Source organism: Geotrypetes seraphini, chromosome 8 (assembly GCF_902459505.1).
Source record: "Geotrypetes seraphini chromosome 8, aGeoSer1.1, whole genome shotgun sequence".
Classification (NCBI taxonomy): domain Eukaryota; kingdom Metazoa; phylum Chordata; class Amphibia; order Gymnophiona; family Dermophiidae; genus Geotrypetes; species Geotrypetes seraphini.
The window spans coordinates 104,395,259-104,407,131 of NC_047091.1; the positions used below are offsets into that span (position 1 = coordinate 104,395,259).

An 11,873-nucleotide genomic window follows, 5' to 3' on the forward strand; every position below is an offset into this window, starting at 1 on the left:
TGGGGGACCCTGGTGAGTGTACTGGGCTTTTAAATCCCCCATTTAAAAGCCCAGTACACTCACCAGGGTCCCCCATCTACTAAGAAGGGGGGGGGGGGGGGAACTTCCCTTTTTTTTTTAAAGATAAACATACAAAAAAATCTTCAGCCAAAACTTGTGACTTTCAGCAAAAATGTGTTTGCTTTTAAACTATGTTTTTACAAAAGGGAATGCCAGAAGTGGAGCCTATGCCAGATGCACTCAGCATTTTAGAAGTGAACAGAAAACAAACATTTAATACATCAGATCTTAAGACAAAACACAGACTGGAAAGATCAATCATTCCCGATTCTACCATATACACCGATTATTTTTAAACACATGTAAAAATTATTATTATTTTTTTAAACACACACAACAGTTCACACAAAAGAAAATAGTTAGGAGTTTATGAATCATTCTGAGCTTTTAACATCAAAAAGCTTATTTCAGTTTCAGCTTTAGTTTGAAAGAAATTATCACCTCCAAGAATCAGTCAGGTGTACCCAGGGAAAGGAAAGCAAAAATATTCTCTGAGCCTAGGTAAATATAGAAAGCTCAAGTCAGAGAGAGATCAATACACTAAAGGAAAAAAAAACCAAACAAACACCAAAAAAACCCCAGTCAGATCCCCTAGCATAATAATAAATAGAGACTTTTAAAAAAGGGTATAGAATAAGACATCAGTAAAACAGCAAGTACCTCTGAATACCGGAGTGTATCTTCTCTTCAAGGATACCATACTATCTGCTTCTCCTGGCTCCCTCTTCCTCTCTCTCACTCATTTCTTTAGGCCTGCGTCAGAGCAGGGTGGGGCTTGGCACGGGTGAGTAGTTATGCATAGCAAACGACAACAGGTAAGGGCTGAAAAGCCCAATTTACTTCCTGGTGGCAGTACTATGGACCCAGTTGATCTCTGGCTTTCCCATCGGAGATCTATCAAACATATTCCAGACTTTCTCAGATTCTCCTCTTTTTCGACTCTAGACTACCACTCTCTGTCCCACCTTGCCCGACTCCTCCATTTACCGGTAGAGCAGCAACTGGTAGTACAAGGAACTGGATCTTTTCCCAAATGCGGAGTGGAATGAATAAAACCGAAGTTGGCTAATTGTTAAGACTGCCTTTTTTGTTAAGCAAACATGCATAGTACGGCTGACCAGGAAACAGGATGTACTTTCCAAGTCCTATCTTCCCTGGCTGCATTAGTGGTCATCTAGTCTGTGCAATACGATAGATACAAAATGGTAACAGAACCCCCTCCAGATTATTCCCCTCCATGCTTTTTTGTTGGGAGGGAGGGGGGAAGCCATTTGTGTGTTGCTTTCTGTTGGCAGAATCTATACATTTCATCCCTCTGTGTTTGCCTCACCCCCCACCTTTTTTGTTACCCTATAAACTCTGGAGGCTCCCAAGTCTATGCACAGGAGTGCATCGGTTAAGTAGAAAAAACAGGAGTGCTGTGAGAACAGCCCGAAGAGCTTTATACTGGGTATTACGAGGTCATAAATCACAAATTAGACTGGCAGTACAAAAGGACTAGAAGAGCATTAGGTTAAGAAGCAGGATTTAAACCCCAGTTGGCCAAATAGCCCATCAAGTTTGCCCATTCGCAGTAACCATTATCTCTTTCTCTCTCAGAGATCCCACGTGCCTATCCCAGCCCCCCTCCCCATCCAATACCTTAGGTCTATACTTAGATTAGGAGCTCTTTTGCACAGAGTAAATTTATTAGAGTTGCCTAGGATTAGGACTACCATTAAACTAAACTAAACCTTAAGTTTATATACCGCATCATCTCCACAGATGTGGAGCTCGGCACGGTTTACAAGAACTTAAATAGAGGAAGAGAAGGAAAAGGTTTACATGAACTTATATATAGTAAGAGAAGAATAAGGGTAGGGGTTTTGTACAGGGGGGGAAGAGAGAATTACATTTTAGTGAAAAGCCACGTTTTCAGTTGCTTACGGAATAATTGGAAGGAGCCCAGGTTCCGCAGCGGGATAGTAAGGTCGTTCCACAGACCATTGATCCTATGACCTCTAAATTTGCCCTCCCATCCCTACCCTTAAGAACATGCTGGGCTTCTGCTGCCGTTTCCTGAATTTTTAGCACGTTACCTCCCCCACCCCGTCTTCCATACTTTTGGCAGACATTACCTCCTTCAATCACGTCCCCCCCCCAATCTAGCTCCAATAACTAATATATGATATGTAAGATTAAGTTGTTTTGTTGGGTTGGTCACAACTAGCGCATGTGCTTAGGAGGTACTAAACTCGCACCAACTGCAAAACTGACGGTATAATGGTAGCTGCCCTAAACTGCAATGCACTGCCCTTGCCCATTCGCCACCTAGTAAATACTCCCTAACACAAAATGCCCTTCATATACAATTATTGTGTGCTAATTGGTACTGCATTTGGGTGGCAGCAGTTAAAATGCACAGATGTGCATGTTAATAACCTAATCCACTTTAGTAAAAGGACCCCTAAATTAGTACATCCTGAGCAACTAGCACAAAGGAGAATGTGGCTAAATTTACCGGGCTTAAGGCAATAGCAGGGCCGATGCAATTACATTTCTGTGCTTGCAGTGTTAGAAACTGAATGGTAAAATAAACACTTTGACAGCAACTGATCCCAGCAATGGAGGCAGTGGTACTCAGGGCAAGTATTTCCAAGAAAGACATCCAATATTGATCATACAGCAGTGCATCCAAAAGCAGGCTATAATAGAGGCCTGACCTAGCAGGGATTGAACCCCAGTAAGAAGGCGGGGGGGGGGGTGGGGAGAGGGAAAACCACCATTGTAGGCATCTGATGGCATAATTATATGCAGATATTGTCTTCTGAGTTTCCTGAAAAGCTGCTTCCTCAGCTTTGAGGAAAGAGCACAAATATGTGCTGCTCCCTCCCCAAAATGTTTCAGCATGCTACTTATACGAGGGGGTTGCTGTAAAGTTTTCGGCCCAACAATGTCAAAACCAAATAATTTTGTTTCTGCAAATAGGCACTTAAGGAAAAAAATAAAATAAAATAGGACACTCTTTTCAGCTACAGTGGCAAAATAACGCTCAAAATTTAGGCAAGTGATTGGTTGGGTTTGGGCTGAGAATATTTCAGCAGCCCCTCCTTTAGCACCACTAAGTACAGGCTAAATCAGTATAGGGCTTTTTTACAAAGCTAGCATAACTTGCTGACTGTAGGACTTGAAACTTTTCAATCATTTACTGATGCACAGTCATTAAAAAAATAAAAATATGAAAGCAGGCGGTAGGGCTCAGACGCGAATCCTGCTCTAACCAATTATCATGCAGTAATGTAGATGTACGGATTAGCATAGGATTGCCTGCTTTCTGCTCTGCCCCCTCCAACACAAAAATGAAAAACGTACACACACGTTTCTTCTAAAAAAAAAAAAAAAGTACTCTATAAAAATAAGTAGTAGAAATTTAAGGAACCAGTTTTTAAAAGTACGTGCAGAGCTTGTAGATCTATGGGTTTGCAAACAATTTGTTTTTAAGGAAAACTCAGCACAGGTAGGCACCACACACATGTCAGTAAACACTTTGAAATCCTTGTGTGGTCCATAAAAATTCCTTTTAATCATGAGAAAAGAAGGGCAAGTTTCAGCACCCAATTTTGCCTATGCTATGCTTAAGTACCTGGACAAGTCTAAATAAAATTCTTACATTTTTTTTATGCCCCTGATTCTTACAGGCTGGCAGGCATGCAGAAAAAAATAACTACTACTACTACTTGTCATTTCAATAATGCAGCGCTGTACAGTAAAACATTCAAGAGACAATCCCCACTCCATAGAGCTTATGATCTAATCCAGTGTTTTTCAATTTCTTCAAGCTAAGTACCCCCTAAATTTAACAAATATCAATCGAGTACCTCTGCCCAAGCTCTACCCCACCCCATAACAATAGTACTACTTGTAATGCAATTTCTTCCATTCATTTTTCATATACACACAATATAATCTTATTAATTCATAATGGCAACCACTAAATTAAAAACAACACAAAGCACACTGCATGCAAAGAAAATTAATTAATTATCATTTATATGTATATATTTTTTCCAAAGAGGTCAAGGCAGATGACTAAAAAATATGCAATGTCACCTCACTAACAACTATACAAAAATAGACAAATATAGTGCAAAATATAGACAGTAGATATAAATTCTCAAAACTAACAAATTTTGATCACTAAATTGCAAATAAAATCATTTTTACTACCTTTGTTGTCTAGTAATTGCACAAGTCTCTGGTTGCACTTCTTTTTGACTGTGCATCCAATATTTCTTTCTTTCTGCCTCCTGTATGCTTCTTCTCCTCCAGACCTCATTCCCTTCCCCAACCAACATCTCTTTCTCACCTCCATGAGTCCAACTTTTCTTCTCTCCTTCATCCCTATTGGCAACATGTCTCCCTTTCTCTGTCCATCTGTCTTTCTCTCATAGTAACATAGTCCATCCAGTCTGCCCATAAGTTATACCCATTAAAAAATACATGATTAAATGAACGTGTCTCTTTGATATTTCTGGACTGAGACTGTAAAGTCTGGTATTGTCCTAGGTTCCAAATGCTGAAGTTGCTGTCCAAGCTCACTCCAGCTTTTCCAACCATCCCATTGTTTGCAGGATATCTACCATAAATTCTGGCCAGTAACATCCTCATGTTCCATATTAGTGGAGTTCCTATTGACACCCACCCCAGCCCAACCTACACCGAATCACCATATATCTCATTTCCTCCCTTGCTGCAAAGGGAGTAGGAAAAGAGAGAGATCCAGGGTGCATCTCTCCCAACCCCTCTACTGCCACATCCATTTATCCCTCTCTTATCCCCCAGATCATGTGCACTTTTCACCACTGCCCACCAGCCCCATGCCCATTTATCCTTTTCTTACCCCTCTCCAGCACGCCACATCTCTCCCTCCATCACTAGAAACATAGAAACATAGAAAAAAGCGGCAGAAAAGGGCTATAGCCCACCAAGTCTGCCCATTCCAAGTATCCCTCCCCCCTGAGTTTACTCCCTTAACGATCCCACATGAGTATCCCATTTTCTCTTAAACTCCGTCACGTTGCTAGCCTCTATCACCTGGAGTGGGAGTCTGTTCCAATGATCCACCACTCTTTCGGTGAAGAAGTACTTCCTGGAGTCTCCATGAAACTTCCCTCCCCTGACTTTCAGTGGATGCCCTCTGGTGGTCGAGGGTCCCATGAGCCAGAAGATATCCTCTTCTGTCTCGATGCGTCCCGTGATGTACTTATACGTTTCAATCATATCTCCCCGTTCTCTTCTTTCCTCAAGTGAGTACAGCCGCAATTTCTTTAGTCTTTCTTCATACGTGAGATCCCTGAGCCCCAAGACCATCCTGGTTACCGCTCGCTGCACCGACTCGATCCTCAGCACATCCTTTCGGTAATGTGGTCTCCAAAACTGGACACAGTACTCCAAGTGAGGCCTCACCATGGCTCTGTACAACGGCATCATAACTTCAGGTCTCCTGCTGACAAAACCTCTGCGGATACATCCCATCATTTGTCTTGCCCTGGAGGTAGCCTTCTCCACTTGATTGGCAACCTTCATGTCCTCACTAATGATCACTCCTAGATCGCGTTCCGCCGTGGTCCTAACCAAGGTCTCACCATTTAGAACATTCCTCCCACTTGCATCACATTCAATCTATCTCTCTCCACCACCATATACAATATTTATTCCTCTCATCCCCATCCCCATCCCCATGCATCTCTCTCGCTCCCCCCCTCTCTCTATGCCGTTTGTGCCCTCCTCCTGGCCTTCCAGTCTTTCTCCCCAAATCATGCTCCTCCCATTAACCAACATGCTTCTTCCCCCCTTCCTTTCTCCCAGATCATATCCCCTCTCTCCCTTACTTGCTCGCTCCAGGGCTGCACTCGCTTCCTTCAGAGCTGTCCAGCTGAGCTGCTCCTTCTGCGGCACTTGTTGCAGGGATGTGCGGGCAGCAGCTCACATGCTGTACGTGGCTGACCCACAGCGCCTTCCTTCTGTCAGCTCTGATGTTGGAGGTTACTTTCCGGGTCAGCCACCTGCAGCATGAAAGAGCTGCTGCTGTGTCCCTGCAACAAGAGCCGCTAAAGGCAGGAAGGAACCCACCTGGAAGGAGGTAACTAGAATCCCCCGCTAATGCAGAAGGCTTTCCTCCAATGTTAGCTCTGAGATCAGAGGTAGAGAATGACACGGGGACAAATTTGTCCCCATCCCCGCAGGCACTCAATTTTGAGTGAGTGAGTGAGTGAGTTTTGTTGCTGTTTCTGTCCCTGCCCCATTTCTGTAAACTCTGCCTTAACCGCACAAGCCTTGAACACTTAAAGTATTTAAGGCTTGTGCAGATGAGGACAGAGTTTGCAGGAATGGGGCAGGGACAGGAAAAGAACTAGCGGGGATGGGATGGGAAAATGAGTCCCTGCGGGGACGGGGAAAAATTTGTCCCCATGTCATTCTCTAATCAGAGGGAAGCCTTCTGGCTCAGCTTTGGTGGAGGGAGGTGGGCAAGAAGGAGGGCATGGGATCCTCAGTGGCAGCAGCGGCTTTGGTAGGGGGGAGGGTGCGGGAGAGCAAGCAATAAGGAGGGCATGGGATCCTCGGCGGCGGCCATTAAGGAAGAAGGGGGCAGGAGACCCATGCAGTGCTGCTTACCCCTAAGGGTATGCATACCGTGTGTTGAGAAACACTGATCTATCTAACAAACAGAACAAGTAGGAGGAGGGTGGTGGTGTCAGAGAATAAAATAATTCCTTCAGAACCAGTATCTATTAGAAAAGTAGCCAACCCACTAACATATGTAACCAAATAAGCACAGGTTGGAATGTTTGTACTCAAAAGAGAACTTTTCTGAAATACCTCAGCCCCACCACTCCACCGCTATAGTAGTTTTTTAAGCGGGAGATTTATGTGGTGCCTCATCATTGGTAGATCATTTAAAGTGCCATGAGTATATATTTTTTTCTTTTCCTTTTTCTATTTAAATTTTTTTAGTTAGTTTTCGTATTAATTTCGCAATAAATAGGTAAATAAGCAGATGTAAAAGTAGATAGAATTTGTATACTTAACTTCTACACACAGCTCAACCAGGGAGTACGACCCGACATGTTTCGCACCATCGGTGCTGTCTCAAGGGTCTCCCTAAGTGGCCGTAGTCATCCGACTCACAAGATTGAAGTCTGTGAAAAACTACTATAGCGGTGGAGTGGTGGGGCTGAGGTATTTCAGAAAAGTTCTCTTTTGAGTACAAACATTCCAACCTGTGCTTAGAGAATAAAATAAAACACCAAGGGGGGAAAAAAAAGGAAAATTAAAGAGCACGTAAGTATTTTCTCTCGATCATTAATAGACATGGTTGAAAAATGTTCAGCAGTAAGCAAGCATATAAGCAAACATAGCAGATAATCTATTCTGCCAATCACTGTAATGGAGATCAGCTTCAAATTCGTTCAGGCTGGAGGAGCTTCACTTTATTCCCAGTGAACCATCTTCTATTTTGCCAGACTTTGGCTATATACAAAAGGATTTCTGAGATTCTTATGAAGAAGTCCCGGAAAGGGCAATAGACCCTCACCACTGTGGCTTGGCCCCTAGATTCAGATAAGCCAGATGCTTGGCTGCAGGCAAAATCTTTCAAATGTTTCCTTTACAAATGAAAGTTGGTTCTATAGGATGCCACCAGCATCATATCCAGCTTACAACTATAAAACATCTGGAGGAGCAAGGCTATGATCTCTTTTAAAAAAACTTTTCTAGCTTCTTTTACATTTACTACTGCATATTGCTGTGTAACTAAGTGATAAGATGCAGCTGTATCAGGCTGAACACTATACATTTGTACAGCACCAGAAACACTGTTAAAGAGAAAAACCAATTCCTTTAAATGCTGAATACAGATAGGTTTGGGAAGCTTAAGCTAGTCCCGATATACTCCAACTATAATACGGATACACTTTCTAGCCCAGAGCATGTATATACTTGCCTGTTCTTTAAGATCCCCAAAGTTATCCAACTTCTCACAGCACTCTCTACAACAGAAGGGGTAAACACCTAGTCACAGAGCTCAACACATTTCACTTTCCTCATACTCTAGCTCAACGGTTTTGGTTCTGTCTCTTAGTCACGTAAGAATCATCACCTATCAAAATGTGCACATGTTACTGTATCAGGAAGTAACGTGAGAAAGCTGGAATTATGTGTTTCTATTAGCCACTGATAACCTTAGTTAAGAAGCAGATCCTTTTCTCACTGTGCTAGAAGAGGGCTCAGGGAAGCAGTGAATTAATTATCACCTAAACGCAGTTTGACCATTTTTTCAAGATGCTACTTGGGGTATTCCATTTTGAGAAACGGCATAATGAAGAGTGAATTCTTCTCAGTGGGTGAGTCACAGGTTGGTATGAATACATTACCTTAGAATAATTATCTGTGCCTGCTATGCTTCTGGAAATGTACATGTATTCTATTCCCTTCTGGAGGGAGCAGGCAGGGCCTAATGACAAAGAAATGATGCAAAGGTATGAATGATACAGTAGAAAAATATTTTCATACACGTGTAAGTACTCTACTCATACAGGCAAATATAAACACATCTGAGAGAAACACTAGGAGTCAGTGAATGACTGATCAACAATAGTTTCCAAGAGGATTAGGACCCTTGAGAGGCGTGTCGGATCTGTTACTGCCATGGCTGGTATTACATGGTCCATACTGGGCGAATGTGTTTTCTGTGTCTTTTAGCATTGACTGTGTAGAATCAATCTGTACTAGTCTGGCTTGTTTAGTTTTACAATGGGCGTATTGATGTTCTACTGCTCCCTGCAGTATGTAAGATGCTGTCTTTCCCTAGGTACACTCTTGTGCAATGTGTGGATTGTTACTAAAAATCATGTTTTTCAAATAGATGAGGGGGATGTCAAAAAAATGATGGGCCCAAATTGTCACATATGCTAGGCATGCCACTGGAAAATAGAACAATCGAACATTTAACAAGTACACAGAGAGTAATAACACTCACATGAGTAACTCAGATTGAACTTGCTATGGATAATAAGGAGGAGCTATGGGACCCTTCTAGGAGGGAAGAGAAAGGGAAACCCCCAATACCTGAACACACATCTTTTCTTTATCTTAGGTATAATAGCAGAGATTCTGAGATGGGTATCAGCAATGTCCAAGCAGAAATCAGGTAAATCAAAACAAGTCCTCATAGGAAGGGCAAAATGGACTCCTGTGTATCATAACAGAACCCAAATTACAGAGGTAAAAACTTAATCTGCCATTCTGTTGTGGATACACTTGAGCTGATGCACCAAAGCAGTGCCTTACGTTTAGTGAGGGACAGATGAGCCTGCCTACGGTACCGAGAATCCAAAGGTGGCATCCTCTCAAGTTGCCACATCCACTCTGTAGAGCTTTGTAAAAGTGTGAAGAGTAGCCTAAGTAGCAGCTCTGCAAATTTCATCATGCAAAAAGGCCTGGGATTCCACCTAGGTCACTACATTTCTGGTGGAATGTGGTGCCAAGGAAAGAGGCAGCTATTTCCCAGCAGAAATGTAGGAAGAGGAAATTGCCATACGGATCCATATGGCAATGGTTGCCTTGGAGGCTGGCCTGCCCCGACTCGAGTGACTGGTCATTACACAAAAGATGATCAGAAAACCTGGAGTCAGTTCTCTCCAGGTAGATTAGCAGGGCCCTGCGCATGTCCAGTTTGAACAGCTTATCTTGTTTGGCCAAACCTTTAGGCTGAAAGGCGAGTAGATGAAGCTCCTGCTCGACCCAGAAGGTGGAAATCACCTTTGGAAGAAAGGAAAGAACCGTGCGTAATGAAACACCCGACTCCGTGAAACAGAAATAGCTTCCTGCAGTAAAGGGCCTGCAATTCTGAGATTCTTCTGCCAAGACTATGGCAACCATAAACAGTGTCTTGACCGTAAAGTCTAGCAAGGTCTCTTCTGAAAAAGGCTTGTAAGGAGCATGGGCCAGGCCCTTCAAGACCATACAGAGGTCCCAAAATGGGAATGGTCTATTCAACAGGGGCCTCAACCTAAGAGCACCCCCCTTCAAAAACCAAGTGACGTCCAGTTGAAAAGCCAGAGACCAAAGGCCATTCCAAAGTTGAAAGCACAAGATACTGGCTATCTGCACCTTGTGGGATGAAACCACAAGTCCATTTTTGAGATCAGCTTGCAGGAAAGAAAGATCACCGGAACAGGAGCCCTCTCTGGCTCTACTTGATCCCTGGCATATCATAACTGGAATGTCTTCCAGGTTCTAGAATAAGCCGCAACCATTGCCGGCTTCCTGGCCCTAAGAGTCATAACCACAACCTCTGAATAACCCTTCTGAATCAAGGCCACATGCTTAAAAGCAATGCCATAAGACCAAAGCATTCTGGCTCCTCCATCAGAACTAAGTCTTGACTGAGAAGCCCTGGATGAACAGGCAACTTCAGGGGTCTGCCTCTCTGTAGATGCATCAGATCTGTGCACCAAAATCTTTGGGGCTAGTCCGGTGCCACCGAGATCACCAGACCACAATGGATAGTTATCCTGCAGATGATCCAACCCACCATGGCCCAAGGTGGGAAACACAGAGAGAAGCAGATCTGTGGGCCAAGGTTGAACCAGGGCATCCAGCCCTGTGCTTCCCCGCTTGACTCTGTGACTGTAGAAGTGAGCTGTCTTTGCATTCTTGGCCGTGGTCATGACATACATGCCCGGTTTGCCCCAAGTCTGGACTATGAGGGAAAATGCTTTTTGGGACAGAGACCACTCTCCAGTGTCCAGGGTTTGCCAGCTGAGAAAGTCAGCTTGGATATTCTCTACTCCTGCCATTTGGGCTGCGGAGAGGGCCTGCAAGTGAAGTTCCACTCACAGGAACAGCATCCGAGCCTCCAGATGGTCACACTTCTGGTGCCCCCTGTTTATGTAAGACATCGCAGTGGCATTGTCTGAAAACACCCCAACTGCTTTCCCTGTCAGGAACAACTGCAACTGTAGCAAGGCCAACCAAATGACTCTCAGTTCCAAATGACTGATGGACCACTCTCTCCGACAGAGACCACTTGCCCTGGTGAGGGTTAATGCGGCAGAGTGCCCCCCACCCTGTCAATGAGGCTGGCATCAGGGTGAGGGTCACCCAAGCATCGATTTGAAGCAGCATGTCACTTGCCAAGTTCTCCTCTTGGAGCCACCAACGCAGACTGTGCTTCACTTCCGCCATCCAGGAGAGCTGCATTTGCAGGGAGTGATGTTGCAGGGACCATCTGGACAGAAAAAAGCACTGGAGAGCACATTTGAGCTCCTCGCCCAGGGCACCACTTTCAAAGAAGCCGCCATCAAGCTCAGCACCTGCTACCAGATAGTTGAAGCTGACTTTTCCAAAAGATGACTACCCAGCCTAGGACCTGTAAGAGGCTTCTCACTTGCTGGACTGTGCGCTCGCAGTCTGCCATCGAGGGGGCCTTGATCAGCCAATCATCCAGGTAAGGATACACCTGGTCCCCCAACTGGCAAAGGTAGGCTGTTACCACCACTATCACCTTGGTAAAGGTATGGGGAACAATGGCCAAACCGAAGGAAAGCGACACAAACTGGAAGTGGCATTGAAGCACGTGAAATCTTATATCTACTGTGAACCAGAAGATGTGATGATATGCCTCCATTAAATCCAGAGAGGCAAGGAATTCTCCCAGCGCCATTGCTTGCAAAAGTGAGGACTTTCAGGGTCTTGTTAACAGACTTCAAATCCAGAATGGGCCTCCAATCTTCTATGCTTTTCTTGGGCACTATGAAGTATAAAGAGCATCT

General features: G+C 44.1%; 1 protein-coding gene across 2 annotated transcripts in view; it reads right to left on the bottom strand.

Annotated features, from left to right (window-relative positions):
• HSH2D (hematopoietic SH2 domain containing) overlaps positions 1-987 on the bottom strand; it is a 42,781-nt gene extending 41,794 nt beyond the window's left edge. The window contains exon 1 of one of the 2 annotated variants that reach the window (XM_033957334.1): positions 721-987. The gene's annotated coding sequence lies outside the window, so the exon portion shown is untranslated. The remainder of the gene's footprint in view (positions 1-720) is intronic. The other variant, XM_033957333.1, reaches the window with a different exon arrangement.
• Between the last annotated feature and the right edge of the window lie 10,886 nt (positions 988-11,873).